Source organism: Somniosus microcephalus, unplaced genomic scaffold, assembly GCF_052327205.1.
Source record: "Somniosus microcephalus isolate GS21.2 unplaced genomic scaffold, FLI_Smic_1.0 unresolved_chr5, whole genome shotgun sequence".
NCBI classification, from domain to species: Eukaryota; Metazoa; Chordata; class Chondrichthyes; order Squaliformes; family Somniosidae; genus Somniosus; species Somniosus microcephalus.
The window spans coordinates 33305895-33324976 of NW_028225183.1; the positions used below are offsets into that span (position 1 = coordinate 33305895).

The window sequence follows — 19082 nt, forward strand, 5'->3', positions numbered from 1 at the left end:
GTGCTTTCTCCCGCTGTTATCTCATTTTCTCTCTCCCTCCTCAGTGCCCCACACAACAGAAGGAGTACACTCTACTAACGAGGAACTGGTGCAGGGAGTTGTTATAAATTTCGTCATGTACATATTTTAAAATTATTTTCGTTCATTTTGTTCTATTCAACTTTTCCCAGGGTCTTTTTAAGGAGCTGCCCAAAGGTTTAAAATTGGGGATGTTAAAAATTCTCCCCGTCGGGGAATTGAACCCCGGTCTCCCGCGTGACAGGCGGGGATACTCACCACTATACTAACGAGGAACTGAAAGGTGCCGAATCTGTCAGAGCAAAAATCGACCTGTGAACAAAGGGACACAGGCAGAAGGGACAGAAATAAGAATAAGAACAGAAGGAATAGGAGCAGGAGTGGGCCATTCGGCCCCTCGAGCCTGCCCCGCCATTCAATAAGATCATGGCTGATCAGATCTTCTACTCAACGCCACTTTCCTGCACGCTCCCCATAACCTTTGACTCCACTGTAGCTCAAATATATGTCTATCTCCACCTTGAATATATTCAGTGACTCCGCCTCCACAGCTCTCTGGGGTAGAGGATTCCAAAGATTCACGACATTCTGAGAGAAGAAATTCCTCCTCATCTCCGTTTTAAATGGGCGACCGGATATCCTGGAGCTTTGCCCCCTAGTTGTAGATTCCCCCAGGAGGGGAAACATCCTCCCTGCATCTATCCTGTCAAGCACCCTCAGAATCCTATACAAAGAGAGACAGGGACAAAGAGGGAGACAAAGATAGACATACAGAGCGAGACACTCAGTTTGACGTCTTGCAGAGTGGTCCGAGGGATAAGGAACTTCAGTTATGTTGAGAGTTTGTGATTGTTTTCCTCAGACGGTTAAGAGGAAATTTAATAAGAGGCTTTCAAAATTACAAGGGGATTTGATTGAGGTAATAAGGAGAAACGCTTGCCAGTGGCAGGTATGACGGTAACCAGAGGAGACCAATTGAAGATAACAGAATCAGTATGGGGAGAATTGTATTACGCAGCAAGGGCTCAGGCCTACTGAATATCTTACTGCTTAGAAATGTTATCACGGCCCAACTCTCTCTCACTAAAGTCTTGCACACGTTGCTAACTTTCAAATGTTGCATTCTTCAAACTGGCGTTGAGTTGATTGATAGCCGTGCTGTGATAAGCTAAGTTTGTTAGGGGGGTGCAGCCTGCAAGAAAATACATGGAAGTTTGATAATAACCGTGACTGTTCTGACACTGTCAGCTGCAGTTAAATGTGGGCATGTACACGTTTAAATTGTCTCGTCCCAAATGTAATTTCCTGCTGACTTTGAAACAGCAGGCATTTTACAGAAGGCAAGGAAGTGCATTGTGCACCTGTTGAGGCAGCAGCAGTGTTGAAATTGCAAAGGTTGATCAGGAGCAGGCATTGCTTCGCGCGGGTGCATTGATTGGAGGCTTTTCAAACAGCCTCAAAACGCACTGTTCTCTAACCGGGAATCGAACCCGGGCCGCGGCGGTGAAAGCGCCGAATCTTAACCACTAGACCACCAGGAAAGCTGCAAGAAGCTGCCTGCCAGCAAGCAGAGCAACGCAGACTTTCCTCCTTGCTGCTTTGAAATTCAGATCACTTTCACGCCAGGCAAACTTTTCGTACAAGATGACATCTTTTAGACGAGTACACAAAGGACATGTTCACTAAGCCACAGCATCAAGTGCGGGAAGGCGTGCATTTGCCATATATTTCCTTCTATGCTTCTCTCAGAGGCATAAAGTCAGAGAGAAGCCGTCGGGGAAGTGAAAACTGACATCATAATATCCACGACATTGTCGAGGAAATGGTTATGCAGTGCTTGAGACAAAGCAGCAAACACACACAAAATACCCGTATGTGCTCTCTTTGTGTGGGTATGTCTCAGATATCCATCTCAGTGTCATGCATTCATGGAGGCTGGCAGCACGGTGGGAGGCCATTCGGCCAATCGTGCCTGTGCTGTCTCTTTGAAAGAGCAGTCGTGCTTTCTCCCGCTGTTATGTCATTTTCTCTCTCCCTCCTCAGTGCCCCACACAACAGGCAAACAGAAGGAGAACACTCTACTAACGAGGAACTGGTGCAGGGAGTTGTTATAAATTTCGTCATGTACATATTTTAAAATTATTTTCGTTCATTTTGTTCTATTCAACTTTTCCCAGGGTCTTTTTAAGGAGCTGCCCAAAGGTTTAAAATTGGGGATGTTAAAAATTCTCCCCGTCGGGGAATTGAACCCCGGTCACCCGCGTGACAGGCGGGGTGACTCACCACTATACTAACGAGGAACTGAAAGGTGCCGAATCTGTCAGAGCAAAAATCGACCTTTGAACAAAGGGACACAGGCAGAAGGGACAGAAATAAGAATAAGAACAGAAGGAATAGGAGCAGGAGTGGGCCATTCGGCCCCTCGAGCCTGCCCCGCCATTCAATAAGATCATGGCTGATCAGATCTTCTACTCAACGCCACTTTCCTGCCCGCTCCCCATAACCTTTGACTCCACTGTAGCTCAAATATATGTCTATCTCCACCTTGAATATATTCAGTGACTCCGCCTCCACAGCTCTCTGGGGTAGAGGATTCCAAAGATTCACGACATTCTGAGAGAAGAAATTCCTCCTCATCTCCGTTTTAAGTGGGCGACCGGATATCCTGGAGCTTTGCCCCCTAGTTGTAGATTCCCCCAGGAGGGGAAACATCCTCCCTGCATCTATCCTGTCAAGCACCCTCAGAATCCTATACAGAGAGAGACAGGGACAAAGAGGGAGACAAAGATAGACATACAGAGCGAGACACTCAGTTTGACGTCTTGCAGAGTGGTCCGAGGGATAAGGAACTTCAGTTATGTTGAGAGTTTGTGATTGTTTTCCTCAGACGGTTAAGAGGAAATTTAATAAGAGGCTTTCAAAATTACAAGGGGATTTGATTGAGGTAATAAGGAGAAACGCTTGCCAGTGGCAGGTATGACGGTAACCAGAGGAGACCAATTGAAGATAACAGAATCAGTATGGGGAGAATTGTATTACGCAGCAAGGGCTCAGGCCTACTGAATATCTTACTGCTTAGAAATGTTATCACGGCCCAACTCTCTCTCACTAAAGTCTTGCACACGTTGCTAACTTTCAAATGTTGCATTCTTCAAACTGGCGTTGAGTTGATTGATAGCCGTGCTGTGATAAGCTAAGTTTGTTAGGGTGGTGCAGCCTGCAAGAAAATACATGGAAGTTTGATAATAACCGTGACTGTTCTGACACTGTCAGCTGCAGTTAAATGTGGGCATGTACACGTTTAAATTGTCTCGTCCCAAATGTAATTTCCTGCTGACTTTGAAACAGCAGGCATTTTACAGAAGGCAAGGAAGTGCATTGTGTACCTGTTGAGGCAGCAGCAGTGTTGAAATTGCAAAGGTTGATCAGGAGCAGGCATTGCTTCGCGCGGGTGCATTGATTGGAGGCTTTTCAAACAGCCTCAAAACGCACTGTTCTCTAACCGGGAATCGAACCCGGGCCGCGGCGGTGTAAAGCGCCGAATCTTAACCACTAGACCACCAGGAAAGCTGCAAGAAGCTGCCTGCCAGCAAGCAGAGCAACGCAGACTTTCCTCCTTGCTGCTTTGAAATTCAGATCACTTTCACGCCAGGCAAACTTTTCGTACAAGATGACATCTTTTAGACGAGTACACAAAGGACATGTTCACTAAGCCACAGCATCAAGTGCGGGAAGGCGTGCATTTGCCATATATTTCCTTCTATGCTTCTCACAGAGGCATAAAGTCAGAGAGAAGCCGTCGGGGAAGTGAAAACTGACATCATAATATCCACGACATTGTCGAGGAAATGGTTATGCAGTGCTTGAGACAAAGCATCAAACACACACAAAATACCCGTATGTGCTCTCTTTGTGTGGGTATGTCTCAGATATCCATCTCAGTGTCATGCATTCATGGAGGCTGGCAGCACGGTGGGAGGCCATTCGGCCAATCGTGCCTGTGCTGTCTCTTTGAAAGAGCAGTCGTGCTTTCTCCCGCTGTTATCTCATTTTCTCTCTCCCTCCTCAGTGCCCCACACAACAGAAGGAGTACACTCTACTAACGAGGAACTGGTGCAGGGAGTTGTTATAAATTTCGTCATGTACATATTTTAAAATTATTTTCGTTCATTTTGTTCTATTCAACTTTTCCCAGGGTCTTTTTAAGGAGCTGCCCAAAGGTTTAAAATTGGGGATGTTAAAAATTCTCCCCGTCGGGGAATTGAACCCCGGTCTCCCGCGTGACAGGCGGGGATACTCACCACTATACTAACGAGGAACTGAAAGGTGCCGAATCTGTCAGAGCAAAAATCGACCTGTGAACAAAGGGACACAGGCAGAAGGGACAGAAATAAGAATAAGAACAGAAGGAATAGGAGCAGGAGTGGGCCATTCGGCCCCTCGAGCCTGCCCCGCCATTCAATAAGATCATGGCTGATCAGATCTTCTACTCAACGCCACTTTCCTGCACGCTCCCCATAACCTTTGACTCCACTGTAGCTCAAATATATGTCTATCTCCACCTTGAATATATTCAGTGACTCCGCCTCCACAGCTCTCTGGGGTAGAGGATTCCAAAGATTCACGACATTCTGAGAGAAGAAATTCCTCCTCATCTCCGTTTTAAATGGGCGACCGGATATCCTGGAGCTTTGCCCCCTAGTTGTAGATTCCCCCAGGAGGGGAAACATCCTCCCTGCATCTATCCTGTCAAGCACCCTCAGAATCCTATACAAAGAGAGACAGGGACAAAGAGGGAGACAAAGATAGACATACAGAGCGAGACACTCAGTTTGACGTCTTGCAGAGTGGTCCGAGGGATAAGGAACTTCAGTTATGTTGAGAGTTTGTGATTGTTTTCCTCAGACGGTTAAGAGGAAATTTAATAAGAGGCTTTCAAAATTACAAGGGGATTTGATTGAGGTAATAAGGAGAAACGCTTGCCAGTGGCAGGTATGACGGTAACCAGAGGAGACCAATTGAAGATAACAGAATCAGTATGGGGAGAATTGTATTACGCAGCAAGGGCTCAGGCCTACTGAATATCTTACTGCTTAGAAATGTTATCACGGCCCAACTCTCTCTCACTAAAGTCTTGCACACGTTGCTAACTTTCAAATGTTGCATTCTTCAAACTGGCGTTGAGTTGATTGATAGCCGTGCTGTGATAAGCTAAGTTTGTTAGGGGGGTGCAGCCTGCAAGAAAATACATGGAAGTTTGATAATAACCGTGACTGTTCTGACACTGTCAGCTGCAGTTAAATGTGGGCATGTACACGTTTAAATTGTCTCGTCCCAAATGTAATTTCCTGCTGACTTTGAAACAGCAGGCATTTTACAGAAGGCAAGGAAGTGCATTGTGCACCTGTTGAGGCAGCAGCAGTGTTGAAATTGCAAAGGTTGATCAGGAGCAGGCATTGCTTCGCGCGGGTGCATTGATTGGAGGCTTTTCAAACAGCCTCAAAACGCACCGTTCTCTAACCGGGAATCGAACCCGGGCCGCGGCGGTGAAAGCGCCGAATCTTAACCACTAGACCACCAGGAAAGCTGCAAGAAGCTGCCTGCCAGCAAGCAGAGCAACGCAGACTTTCCTCCTTGCTGCTTTGAAATTCAGATCACTTTCACGCCAGGCAAACTTTTCGTACAAGATGACATCTTTTAGACGAGTACACAAAGGACATGTTCACTAAGCCACAGCATCAAGTGCGGGAAGGCGTGCATTTGCCATATATTTCCTTCTATGCTTCTCTCAGAGGCATAAAGTCAGAGAGAAGCCGTCGGGGAAGTGAAAACTGACATCATAATATCCACGACATTGTCGAGGAAATGGTTATGCAGTGCTTGAGACAAAGCAGCAAACACACACAAAATACCCGTATGTGCTCTCTTTGTGTGGGTATGTCTCAGATATCCATCTCAGTGTCATGCATTCATGGAGGCTGGCAGCACGGTGGGAGGCCATTCGGCCAATCGTGCCTGTGCTGTCTCTTTGAAAGAGCAGTCGTGCTTTCTCCCGCTGTTATCTCATTTTCTCTCTCCCTCCTCAGTGCCCCACACAACAGAAGGAGAACACTCTACTAACGAGGAACTGGTGCAGGGAGTTGTTATAAATTTCGTCATGTACATATTTTAAAATTATTTTCGTTCATTTTGTTCTATTCAACTTTTCCCAGGGTCTTTTTAAGGAGCTGCCCAAAGGTTTAAAATTGGGGATGTTAAAAATTCTCCCCGTCGGGGAATTGAACCCCGGTCTCCCGCGTGACAGGCGGGGATACTCACCACTATACTAACGAGGAACTGAAAGGTGCCGAATCTGTCAGAGCAAAAATCGACCTGTGAACAAAGGGACACAGGCAGAAGGGACAGAAATAAGAATAAGAACAGAAGGAATAGGAGCAGGAGTGGGCCATTCGGCCCCTCGAGCCTGCCCCGCCATTCAATAAGATCATGGCTGATCAGATCTTCTACTCAACGCCACTTTCCTGCACGCTCCCCATAACCTTTGACTCCACTGTAGCTCAAATATATGTCTATCTCCACCTTGAATATATTCAGTGACTCCGCCTCCACAGCTCTCTGGGGTAGAGGATTCCAAAGATTCACGACATTCTGAGAGAAGAAATTCCTCCTCATCTCCGTTTTAAATGGGCGACCGGATATCCTGGAGCTTTGCCCCCTAGTTGTAGATTCCCCCAGGAGGGGAAACATCCTCCCTGCATCTATCCTGTCAAGCACCCTCAGAATCCTATACAGAGAGAGACAGGGACAAAGAGGGAGACAAAGATAGACATACAGAGCGAGACACTCAGTTTGACGTCTTGCAGAGTGGTCCGAGGGATAAGGAACTTCAGTTATGTTGAGAGTTTGTGATTGTTTTCCTCAGACGGTTAAGAGGAAATTTAATAAGAGGCTTTCAAAATTACAAGGGGATTTGATTGAGGTAATAAGGAGAAACGCTTGCCAGTGGCAGGTATGACGGTAACCAGAGGAGACCAATTGAAGATAACAGAATCAGTATGGGGAGAATTGTATTACGCAGCAAGGGCTCAGGCCTACTGAATATCTTACTGCTTAGAAATGTTATCACGGCCCAACTCTCTCTCACTAAAGTCTTGCACACGTTGCTAACTTTCAAATGTTGCATTCTTCAAACTGGCGTTGAGTTGATTGATAGCCGTGCTGTGATAAGCTAAGTTTGTTAGGGGGGTGCAGCCTGCAAGAAAATACATGGAAGTTTGATAATAACCGTGACTGTTCTGACACTGTCAGCTGCAGTTAAATGTGGGCATGTACACGTTTAAATTGTCTCGTCCCAAATGTAATTTCCTGCTGACTTTGAAACAACAGGCATTTTACAGAAGGCAAGGAAGTGCATTGTGTACCTGTTGAGGCAGCAGCAGTGTTGAAATTGCAAAGGTTGATCAGGAGCAGGCATTGCTTCGCGCGGGTGCATTGATTGGAGGCTTTTCAAACAGCCTCAAAACGCACTGTTCTCTAACCGGGAATCGAACCCGGGCCGCGGCGGTGAAAGCGCCGAATCTTAACCACTAGACCACCAGGGAAGCTGCAAGAAGCTGCAAGAAGCTGCCTGCCAGCAAGCAGAGCAACGCAGAGTTTCCTCCTTGCTGCTTTGAAATTCAGATCACTTTCACGCCAGGCAAACTTTTCGTACAAGATGACATCTTTTAGACGAGAACACAAAGGACATGTTCACTAAGCCACAGCATCAAGTGCGGGAAGGCGTCCATTTGCCATATGTTTCCTTCTATGCTTTTCTCAGAGACAGAGGCATAAAGTCAGAGAGAAGCCGTCGGGGAAGTGAAAACTGACATCATAATTTCCACGATATTGTCGAGGAAATGGTTATGCAGTGCTTGAGACAAAGCAGCAAACACACACAAAATACCCGTATGTGCTCTCTTTGTGTGGGTATGTCTCAGATATCCATCTCAGTGTCATGCATTCATGGAGGCTGGCAGCACGGTGGGAGGCCTTTCGGCCAATCGTGCCTGTGCTGTCTCTTTGAAAGAGCAGTCGTGCTTTCTCCCGCTGTTATCTCATTTTCTCTCTCCCTCCTCAGTGCCCCACACAACAGGCAAACAGAAGGAGAACACTCTACTAACGAGGAACTGGTGCAGGGAGTTGTTATAAATTTCGTCATGTACATATTTTAAAGTTATTTTCGTTCATTTTGTTCTATTCAACTTTTCCCAGGGTCTTTTTAAGGAGCTGCCCAAAGGTTTAAAATTGGGGATGTTAAAAATTCTCCCCGTCGGGGAATTGAACCCCGGTCTCCCGCGTGACAGGCGGGGACACTCACCACTATACTAACGAGGAACTGAAAGGTGCCGAATCTGTCAGAGCAAAAATCGACCTGTGAACAAAGGGACAGAGGCAGAAGGGACAGAAATAAGAATAAGAACAGAAGGAATAGGAGCAGGAGTGGGCCATTCGGCCCCTCGAGCCTGCCCCGCCATTCAATAAGATCATGGCTGATCAGATCTTCTACTCAACGCCACTTTCCTGCACGCTCCCCATAACCTTTGACTCCACTGTAGCTCAAATATATGTCTATCTCCACCTTGAATATATTCTGTGACTCCGCCTCCACAGCTCTCTGGGGTAGAGGATTCCAAAGATTCACGACATTCTGAGAGAAGAAATTCCTCCTCATCTCCGTTTTAAATGGGCGACCGGATATCCTGGAGCTTTGCCCCCTAGTTGTAGATTCCCCCAGGAGGGGAAACATCCTCCCTGCATCTATCCTGTCAAGCACCCTCAGAATCCTATACAGAGAGAGACAGGGACAAAGAGGGAGACAAAGATAGACATACAGAGCGAGACACTCAGTTTGACGTCTTGCAGAGTGGTCCGAGGGATAAGGAACTTCAGTTATGTTGAGAGTTTGTGATTGATTTCCTCAGACGATTAAGAGGAAATTTAATAAGAGGCTTTCAAAATTACAAGGGGATTTGATTGAGGTAATAAGGAGAAACGCTTGCCAGTGGCAGGTATGACGGTAACCAGAGGAGACCAATTGAAGATAACAGAATCAGTATGGGGAGAATTGTATTACGCAGCAAGGGCTCAGGCCTACTGAATATCTTACTGCTTAGAACTGTTATCACGGCCCAACTCTCTCTCACTAAAGTCTTGCACACGTTGCTAACTTTCAAATGTTGCATTCTTCAAACTGGCGTTGAGTTGATTGATAGCCGTGCTGTGATAAGCTAAGTTTGTTAGGGGGGTGCAGCCTGCAATAAAATACATGGAAGTTTGATAATAACCGTGACTGTTCTGACACTGTCAGCTGCAGTTAAATTGTGGGCATGTACACGTTTAAATTGTCTCGTCCCAAATGTAATTTCCTGCTGACTTTGAAACAGCAGGCATTTTACAGAAGGCAAGGAAGTGCATTGTGTACCTGTTGAGGCAGCAGCAGTGTTGAAATTGCAAAGGTTGATCAGGAGCAGACATTGCTTCGCGCGGGTGCATTGATTGGAGGCTTATCAAACAGCCTCAAAACGTACTGTTTTCTAACCGGGAATCGAACCCGGGCCGCGGCGGTGAAAGCGCCGAATCTTAACCACTAGACCACCAGGGAAGCTGCAAGAAGCTGCCTGCCAGCAAGCAGAGCAACGCAGACTTTCCTCCTTGCTGCTTTGAAATTCAGATCACTTTCACGCCAGGCAAACTTTTCGTACAAGATGACATCTTTTAGACGAGAACACAAAGGACATGTTCACTAAGCCACAGCATCAAGTGCGGGAAGGCGTCCATTTGCCATATATTTCCTTCTATGCTTCTCTCAGAGACAGAGGCATAAAGTCAGAGAGAAGCCGTCGGGGAAGTGAAAACTGACATCATAATTTCCACGATATTGTCGAGGAAATGGTTATGCAGTGCTTGAGACAAAGCAGCAAACACACACAAAATACCCGTATGTGCTCTCTTTGTGTGGGTATGTCTCAGATATCCATCTCAGTGTCATGCATTCATGGAGGCTGGCAGCACGGTGGGAGGCCTTTCGGCCAATCGTGCCTGTGCTGTCTCTTTGAAAGAGCAGTCGTGCTTTCTCCCGCTGTTATCTCATTTTCTCTCTCCCTCCTCAGTGCCCCACACAACAGGCAAACAGAAGGAGAACACTCTACTAACGAGGAACTGGTGCAGGGAGTTGTTATAAATTTCGTCATGTACATATTTTAAAGTTATTTTCGTTCATTTTGTTCTATTCAACTTTTCCCAGGGTCTTTTTAAGGAGCTGCCCAAAGGTTTAAAATTGGGGATGTTAAAAATTCTCCCCGTCGGGGAATTGAACCCCGGTCTCCCGCGTGACAGGCGGGGATACTCACCACTATAATAACGAGGAACTGAAAGGTGCCGAATCTGTCAGAGCAAAAATCGACCTGTGAACAAAGGGACAGAGGCAGAAGGGACAGAAATAAGAATAAGAACAGAAGGAATAGGAGCAGGAGTGGGCCATTCGGCCCCTCGAGCCTGCCCCGCCATTCAATAAGATCATGGCTGATCAGATCTTCTACTCAACGCCACTTTCCTGCACGCTCCCCATAACCTTTGACTCCACTGTAGCTCAAATATATGTCTATCTCCACCTTGAATATATTCTGTGACTCCGCCTCCACAGCTCTCTGGGGTAGAGGATTCCAAAGATTCACGACATTCTGAGAGAAGAAATTCCTCCTCATCTCCGTTTTAAATGGGCGACCGGATATCCTGGAGCTTTGCCCCCTAGTTGTAGATTCCCCCAGGAGGGGAAACATCCTCCCTGCATCTATCCTGTCAAGCACCCTCAGAATCCTATACAGAGAGAGACAGGGACAAAGAGGGAGACAAAGATAGACATACAGAGCGAGACACTCAGTTTGACGTCTTGCAGAGTGGTCCGAGGGATAAGGAACTTCAGTTATGTTGAGAGTTTGTGATTGATTTCCTCAGACGATTAAGAGGAAATTTAATAAGAGGCTTTCAAAATTACAAGGGGATTTGATTGAGGTAATAAGGAGAAACGCTTGCCAGTGGCAGGTATGACGGTAACCAGAGGAGACCAATTGAAGATAACAGAATCAGTATGGGGAGAATTGTATTACGCAGCAAGGGCTCAGGCCTACTGAATATCTTACTGCTTAGAACTGTTATCACGGCCCAACTCTCTCTCACTAAAGTCTTGCACACGTTGCTAACTTTCAAATGTTGCATTCTTCAAACTGGCGTTGAGTTGATTGATAGCCGTGCTGTGATAAGCTAAGTTTGTTAGGGGGGTGCAGCCTGCAATAAAATACATGGAAGTTTGATAATAACCGTGACTGTTCTGACACTGTCAGCTGCAGTTAAATTGTGGGCATGTACACGTTTAAATTGTCTCGTCCCAAATGTAATTTCCTGCTGACTTTGAAACAGCAGGCATTTTACAGAAGGCAAGGAAGTGCATTGTGTACCTGTTGAGGCAGCAGCAGTGTTGAAATTGCAAAGGTTGATCAGGAGCAGACATTGCTTCGCGCGGGTGCATTGATTGGAGGCTTATCAAACAGCCTCAAAACGTACTGTTTTCTAACCGGGAATCGAACCCGGGCCGCGGCGGTGAAAGCGCCGAATCTTAACCACTAGACCACCAGGGAAGCTGCAAGAAGCTGCCTGCCAGCAAGCAGAGCAACGCAGACTTTCCTCCTTGCTGCTTTGAAATTCAGATCACTTTCACGCCAGGCAAACTTTTCGTACAAGATGACATCTTTTAGACGAGAACACAAAGGACATGTTCACTAAGCCACAGCATCAAGTGCGGGAAGGCGTCCATTTGCCATATATTTCCTTCTATGCTTCTCTCAGAGACAGAGGCATAAAGTCAGAGAGAAGCCGTCGGGGAAGTGAAAACTGACATCATAATTTCCACGACATTGTCGAGGAAATGGTTATGCAGTGCTTGAGACAAAGCAGCAAACACACACAAAATACCCGTATGTGCTCTCTTTGTGTGGGTATGTCTCAGATATCCATCTCAGTGTCATGCATTCATGGAGGCTGGCAGCACGGTGGGAGGCCATTCGGCCAATCGTGCCTGTGCTGTCTCTTTGAAAGAGCAGTCGTGCTTTCTCCCGCTGTTATCTCATTTTCTCTCTCCCTCCTCAGTGCCCCACACAACAGGCAAACAGAAGGAGAACACTCTACTAACGAGGAACTGGTGCAGGGAGTTGTTATAAATTTCGTCATGTACATATTTTAAAATTATTTTCGTTCATTTTGTTCTATTTAACTTTTCCCAGGGTCTTTTTAAGGAGCTGCCCAAAGGTTTAAAATTGGGGATGTTAAAAATTCTCCCCGTCGGGGAATTGAACCGCGGTCTCCCGCGTGACAGGCGGGGATACTCACCACTATACTAACGAGGAACTGAAAGGTGCCGAATCTGTCAGAGCAAAAATCGACCTGTGAACAAAGGGACAGAGGCAGAAGGGACAGAAATAAGAATAAGAACAGAAGGAATAGGAGCAGGAGTGGGCCATTCGGCCCCTCGAGCCTGCCCCGCCATTCAATAAGATCATGGCTGATCAGATCTTCTACTCAACGCCACTTTCCTGCACGCTCCCCATAACCTTTGACTCCACTGTAGCTCAAATATATGTCTATCTCCACCTTGAATATATTCTGTGACTCCGCCTCCACAGCTCTCTGGGGTAGAGGATTCCAAAGATTCACGACATTCTGAGAGAAGAAATTCCTCCTCATCTCCGTTTTAAATGGGCGACCGGATATCCTGGAGCTTTGCCCCCTAGTTGTAGATTCCCCCAGGAGGGGAAACATCCTCCCTGCATCTATCCTGTCAAGCACCCTCAGAATCCTATACAGAGAGAGACAGGGACAAAGAGGGAGACAAAGATAGACATACAGAGCGAGACACTCAGTTTGACGTCTTGCAGAGTGGTCCGAGGGATAAGGAACTTCAGTTATGTTGAGAGTTTGTGATTGATTTCCTCAGACGGTTAAGAGGAAATTTAATAAGAGGCTTTCAAAATTACAAGGGGATTTGATTGAGGTAATAAGGAGAAACGCTTGCCAGTGGCAGGTATGACGGTAACCAGAGGAGACCAATTGAAGATAACAGAATCAGTATGGGGAGAATTGTATTACGCAGCAAGGGCTCAGGCCTACTGAATATCTTACTGCTTAGAAATGTTATCACGGCCCAACTCTCTCTCACTAAAGTCTTGCACACGTTGCTAACTTTCAAATGTTGCATTCTTCAAACTGGCGTTGAGTTGATTGATAGCCGTGCTGTGATAAGCTAAGTTTGTTAGGGGGGTGCAGCCTGCAATAAAATACATGGAAGTTTAATAATAACCGTGACTGTTCTGACACTGTCAGCTGCAGTTAAATTGTGGGCATGTACACGTTTAAATTGTCTCGTCCCAAATGTAATTTCCTGCTGACTTTGAAACAGCAGGCAAGGAAGTGCATTGTGTACCTGTTGAGGCAGCAGCAGTGTTGAAATTGCAAAGGTTGATCAGGAGCAAGCATTGCTTCGCGCGGGTGCATTGATTGGAGGCTTTTCAAACAGCCTCAAAACGCACTGTTCTCTAACCGGGAATCGAACCCGGGCCGCGGCGGTGAAAGCGCCGAATCTTAACCACTAGACCACCAGAGAAGCTGCAAGAAGCTGCAAGAAGCTGCCTGCCAGCAAGCAGAGCAACGCAGACTTTCCTCCTTGCTGCTTTGAAATTCAGATCACTTTCACGCCAGGCAAACTTTTCGTACAAGATGACATATTTTAGACGAGAACACAAAGGACATGTTCACTAAGCCACAGCATCAAGTGCGGGAAGGCGTCCATTTGCCATATATTTCCTTCTATGCTTCTCTCAGAGACATAAAGTCAGAGAGAAGCCGTCGGGGAAGTGAAAACTGAACATCATAATATCCACGACATTGTCGAGGAAATGGTTATGCAGTGCTTGAGACAAAGCAGCAAACACACACAAAATACCCGTATGTGCTCTCTTTGTGTGGGTATGTCTCAGATATCCATCTCAGTGTCATGCATTCATGGAGGCTGGCAGCACGGTGGGAGGCCATTCGGCCAATCGTGCCTGTGCTGTCTCTTTGAAAGAGCAGTCGTGCTTTCTCCCGCTGTTATCTCATTTTCTCTCTCCCTCCTCAGTGCCCCACACAACAGGCAAACAGAAGGAGAACACTCTACTAACGAGGAACTGGTGCAGGGAGTTGTTATAAATTTCGTCATGTACATATTTTAAAATTATTTTCGTTCATTTTGTTCTATTCAACTTTTCCCAGGGTCTTTTTAAGGAGCTGCCCAAAGGTTTAAAATTGGGGATGTTAAAAATTCTCCCCGTCGGGGAATTGAACCCCGGTCTCCCGCGTGACAGGCGGGGATACTCACCACTATACTAACGAGGAACTGAAAAGTGCCGAATCTGTCAGAGCAAAAATCGACCTGTGAACAGAGGGACAGAGGCTGAAGGGACAGAAATAAGACTAAGAACAGAAGGAATAGGAGCAGGAGTGGGCCATTCGGCCCCTCGAGCCTGCCCCGCCATTCAATAAGATCATGGCTGATCAGTTCTTCTACTCAACGCCACTTTCCTGCCCGCTCCCCATAACCCTTGACTCCACTGCAGCTCAAATATATGTCTACCTCCACCTTGAATATATTCAGTGACTCCGCCTCCACAGCTCTCTGGGGTAGAGGATTCCAAAGATTCACGACATTCTGAGAGAAGAAATTCCTCCTCATCTCCGTTTTAAATGGTCGACCGGATATCCTGAAGCTTTGCCCCCTAGTTGTAGATTCCCCCAGGAGGGGAAACATCCTCCCTGCATCTATCCTGTCAAGCACCCTCAGAATCCTATACAGAGAGAGACAGGGACAAAGAGGGAGACAAAGATAGACATACAGAGCAAGACACTCAGTTTGACGTCTTGCAGAGTGGTCCGAGGGATAAGGAACTTCAGCTATGTTGAGAGTTTGTGTTTGTTTTCTTCAGACGGTTAAGAGGAAATTTAATAAGAGGCTTTCAAAATTACAAGGGGATTTGTTTGAGGTAATAAGGAGAAACGCTTGCCAGTGGCAGGTATGACGGTAACCAGAGTAGACCAATTGAAGATAACAGAATCAGTATGGGGAGAATTGTATTACGCAGCAAGGGCTCAGGCCTACTGAATATCTTACTGCTTAGAAATGTTATCACGGCCCAACTCTCTCTCACTAAAGTCTTGCACACGTTGCTAACTTTCAAATGTTGCATTCTTCACACTGGCGTTGAGTTGATTGATAGCCGTGCTGTGATAAGCTATGTTTGTTAGGGGGGTGCAGCCTACAAGAAAATACATGGAAGCTTGATAATAACCGTGACTGTTGTGACACTGTCAGCTGCAGTTAAATGTGGGCATGAACACGTTTAAATTGTCTCGTTCCAAATGTAATTTCCTGCAGACTTTGAAACAGCCGGCGTTTTACAGAAGGCAAGGAAGTGCATTGTGTACCTGTTGAGGCAGCAGCAGTGTTGAAATTGCAAAGGTTGATCAGGAGCAGGCATTGCTTCGCGCGGGTGCATTGATTGGAGGCATTTCAAACAGCCTCAAAACGCACTGTTCCCTGACCGGGAATCGAACCCGGGCCGTGGTGGTGAAAGCGCTGATTCTTAACCACTAGACCACCAGGGAAGCTGCAAGAAGCTGCCTGCCAGCAAGCAGAGCAACGCAGACTTTCCTCCTTGCTGCTTTGAAATTCAGATCACTTTCACGCCAGGCAAACTTTGCGTACAAGATGACATCTTTTAGACGAGAACACAAAGGACATGTTCACTAAACCACAGCATCAAGTGCGGGAAGGCGTCCATTTGCCATATATTTCCTTCTATGCTTTTCTCAGAGACAGAGGCATAAAGTCAGAGAGAAGCCGTCGGGGAAGTGAAAACTGAACATCATAATATCCACGACATTGTCGAGGAAATGGTTATGCAGTGCTTGAGACAAAGCAGCAAACACACACAAAATACCCGTATGTGCTCTCTTTGTGTGGGTATGTCTCAGATATCCATCTCAGTGTCATGCATTCATGGAGGCTGGCAGCACGGTGGGAGGCCATTCGGCCAATCGTGCCTGTGCTGTCTCTTTGAAAGAGCAGTCGTGCTTTCTCCCGCTGTTATCTCATTTTCTCTCTCCCTCCTCAGTGCCCCACACAACAGGCAAACAGAAGGAGAACACTCTACTAACGAGGAACTGGTGCAGGGAGTTGTTATAAATTTCGTCATGTACATATTTTAAAATTATTTTCGTTCATTTTGTTCTATTCAACTTTTCCCAGGGTCTTTTTAAGGAGCTGCCCAAAGGTTTAAAATTGGGGATGTTAAAAATTCTCCCCGTCGGGGAATTGAACCCCGGTCTCCCGCGTGACAGGCGGGGATACTCACCACTATACTAACGAGGAACTGAAAAGTGCCGAATCTGTCAGAGCAAAAATCGACCTGTGAACAGAGGGACAGAGGCTGAAGGGACAGAAATAAGAATAAGAACAGAAGGAATAGGAGCAGGAGTGGGCCATTCGGCCCCTCGAGCCTGCCCCGCCATTCAATAAGATCATGGCTGATCAGTTCTTCTACTCAACGCCACTTTCCTGCCCGCTCCCCATAACCCTTGACTCCACTGTAGCTCAAATATATGTCTGTCTCCACCTTGAATATATTCAATGACTCCGCCTCCACAGCTCTCTGGGGTAGAGGATTCCAAAGATTCACGACATTCTGAGAGAAGAAATTCCTCCTCATCTCCGTTTTAAATGGTCGACCGGATATCCTGAAGCTTTGCCCCCTAGTTGTAGATTCCCCCAGGAGGGGAAACATCCTCCCTGCATCTATCCTGTCAAGCACCCTCAGAATCCTATACAGAGAGAGACAGGGACAAAGAGGGAGACAAAGATAGACATACAGAGCAAGACACTCAGTTTGAAGTCTTGCAGAGTGGTCCGAGGGATAAGGAACTTCAGCTATGTTGAGAGTTTGTGTTTGTTTTCTTCAGACGGTTAAGAGGAAATTTAATAAGAGGCTTTCAAAATTACAAGGGGATTTGTTTGAGGTAATAAGGAGAAACGCTTGCCAGTGGCAGGTATGACGGTAACCAGAGTAGACCAATTGAAGATGACAAAATCAGTATGGGGAGAATTGTATTACGCAGCAAGGGCTCAGGCCTACTGAATATCTTACTGCTTAGAAATGTTATCACGGCCCAACTCTCTCTCACTAAAGTCTTGCACACGTTGCTAACTTTCAAATGTTGCATTCTTCACACTGGCGTTGAGTTGATTGATAGCCGTGCTGTGATAAGCTATGTTTGTTAGGGGGGTGCAGCCTACAAGAAAATACATGGAAGCTTGATAATAACCGTGACTGTTGTGACACTGTCAGCTGCAGTTAAATGTGGGCATGAACACGTTTAAATTGTCTCGTTCCAAATGTAATTTCCTGCTGACTTTGAAACAGCCGGCGTTTTACAGAAGGCAAGGAAGTGCATTGTGTACCTGTTGAGGCAGCAGCAGTGTTGAAATTGCAAAGGTTGATCAGGAGCAGGCATTGCTTCGCGCGGGTGCATTGATTGGAGGCATTTCAAACAGCCTCAAAACGCACTGTTCCCTGACCGGGAATCGAACCCGGGCCGTGGTGGTGAAAGCGCTGATTCTTAACCACTAGACCACCAGGGAAGCTGCAAGAAGCTGCCTGCCAGCAAGCAGAGCAACGCAGACTTTCCTCCTTGCTGCTTTGAAATTCAGATCACTTTCACGCCAGGCAAACTTTGCGTACAAGATGACATCTTTTAGACGAGAACACAAAGGACATGTTCACTAAACCACAGCATCAAGTGCGGGAAGGCGTCCATTTGCCATATATTTCCTTCTATGCTTTTCTCAGAGACAGAGGCATAAAGTCAGAGAGAAGCCGTCGGGGAAGTGAAAACTGAACATCATAATATCCACGACATTGTCGAGGAAATGGTTATGCAGTGCTTGAGACAAAGCAGCAAACACACACAAAATACCCGTATGTGCTCTCTTTGTGTGGGTATGTCTCAGATATCCATCTCAGTGTCATGCATTCATGGAGGCTGGCAGCACGGTGGGAGGCCATTCGGCCAATCGTGCCTGTGCTGTCTCTTTGAAAGAGCAGTCGTGCTTTCTCCCGCTGTTATCTCATTTTCTCTCTCCCTCCTCAGTGCCCCACACAACAGGCAAACAGAAGGAGAACACTCTACTAACGAGGAACTGGTGCAGGGAGTTGTTATAAATTTCGTCATGTACATATTTTAAAATTATTTTCGTTCATTTTGTTCTATTCAACTTTTCCCAGGGTCTTTTTAAGGAGCTGCCCAAAGGTTTAAAATTGGGGATGTTAAAAATTCTCCCCGTCGGGGAATTGAACCCCGGTCTCCCGCGTGACAGGCGGGGATACTCACCACTATACTAACGAGGAACTGAAAAGTGCCGAATCTGTCAGAGCAAAAATCGACCTGTGAACAGAGGGACAGAGGCTGAAGGGACAGAAATAAGACTAAGAACAGAAGGAATAGGAGCAGGTGTGGGCCATTCGGCCCCTCGAGCCTGCCCCGCCATTCAATAAGATCATGGCTGATCAGTTCTTCTACTCAACGCCACTTTCCTGCCCGCTCCCCATAACCCTTGACTCCACTGTAGCTCAAATATATGTCTGTCTCCACCTTGAATATATTCAATGACTCCGCCTCCACAGCTCTCTGGGGTAGAGGATTCCAAAGATTCACGACATTCTGAGAGAAGAAATTCCTCCTCATCTCCGTTTTAAATGGTCGACCGGATATCCTGAAGCTTTGCCCCCTAGTTGTAGATTCCCCCAGGAGGGGAAACATCCTCCCTGCATCTATCCTGTCAAGCACCCTCAGAATCCTATACAGAGAGAGACAGGGACAAAGAGGGAGACAAAGATAGACATACAGAGCAAGACACTCAGTTTGACGTCTTGCAGAGTGGTCCG

General features: G+C 46.5%; 7 non-coding genes across 7 annotated transcripts; all 7 read right to left on the bottom strand.

Moving 5' to 3' along the window:
- Window positions 1–221: 221 nt before the first annotated feature.
- trnad-guc (transfer RNA aspartic acid (anticodon GUC)) lies at window positions 222–293 on the bottom strand. Its single transcript has one exon. It is a non-coding gene; the product is annotated as a tRNA-Asp (tRNA).
- Window positions 294–4264: 3971 nt separating this feature from the next.
- On the bottom strand, window positions 4265–4336 carry trnad-guc (transfer RNA aspartic acid (anticodon GUC)). Its single transcript has one exon. It is a non-coding gene; the product is annotated as a tRNA-Asp (tRNA).
- Window positions 4337–6281: 1945 nt separating this feature from the next.
- trnad-guc (transfer RNA aspartic acid (anticodon GUC)) lies at window positions 6282–6353 on the bottom strand. The gene has a single exon. It is a non-coding gene; the product is annotated as a tRNA-Asp (tRNA).
- A 7286-nt stretch (window positions 6354–13639) lies between these two features.
- trnae-uuc (transfer RNA glutamic acid (anticodon UUC)) lies at window positions 13640–13711 on the bottom strand. The gene has a single exon. It is a non-coding gene; the product is annotated as a tRNA-Glu (tRNA).
- A 698-nt stretch (window positions 13712–14409) lies between these two features.
- Window positions 14410–14481, bottom strand: trnad-guc (transfer RNA aspartic acid (anticodon GUC)). The gene has a single exon. It is a non-coding gene; the product is annotated as a tRNA-Asp (tRNA).
- A 1960-nt stretch (window positions 14482–16441) lies between these two features.
- trnad-guc (transfer RNA aspartic acid (anticodon GUC)) lies at window positions 16442–16513 on the bottom strand. Its single transcript has one exon. It is a non-coding gene; the product is annotated as a tRNA-Asp (tRNA).
- Window positions 16514–18473: 1960 nt separating this feature from the next.
- Window positions 18474–18545, bottom strand: trnad-guc (transfer RNA aspartic acid (anticodon GUC)). The gene has a single exon. It is a non-coding gene; the product is annotated as a tRNA-Asp (tRNA).
- Window positions 18546–19082: the final 537 nt, after the last annotated feature.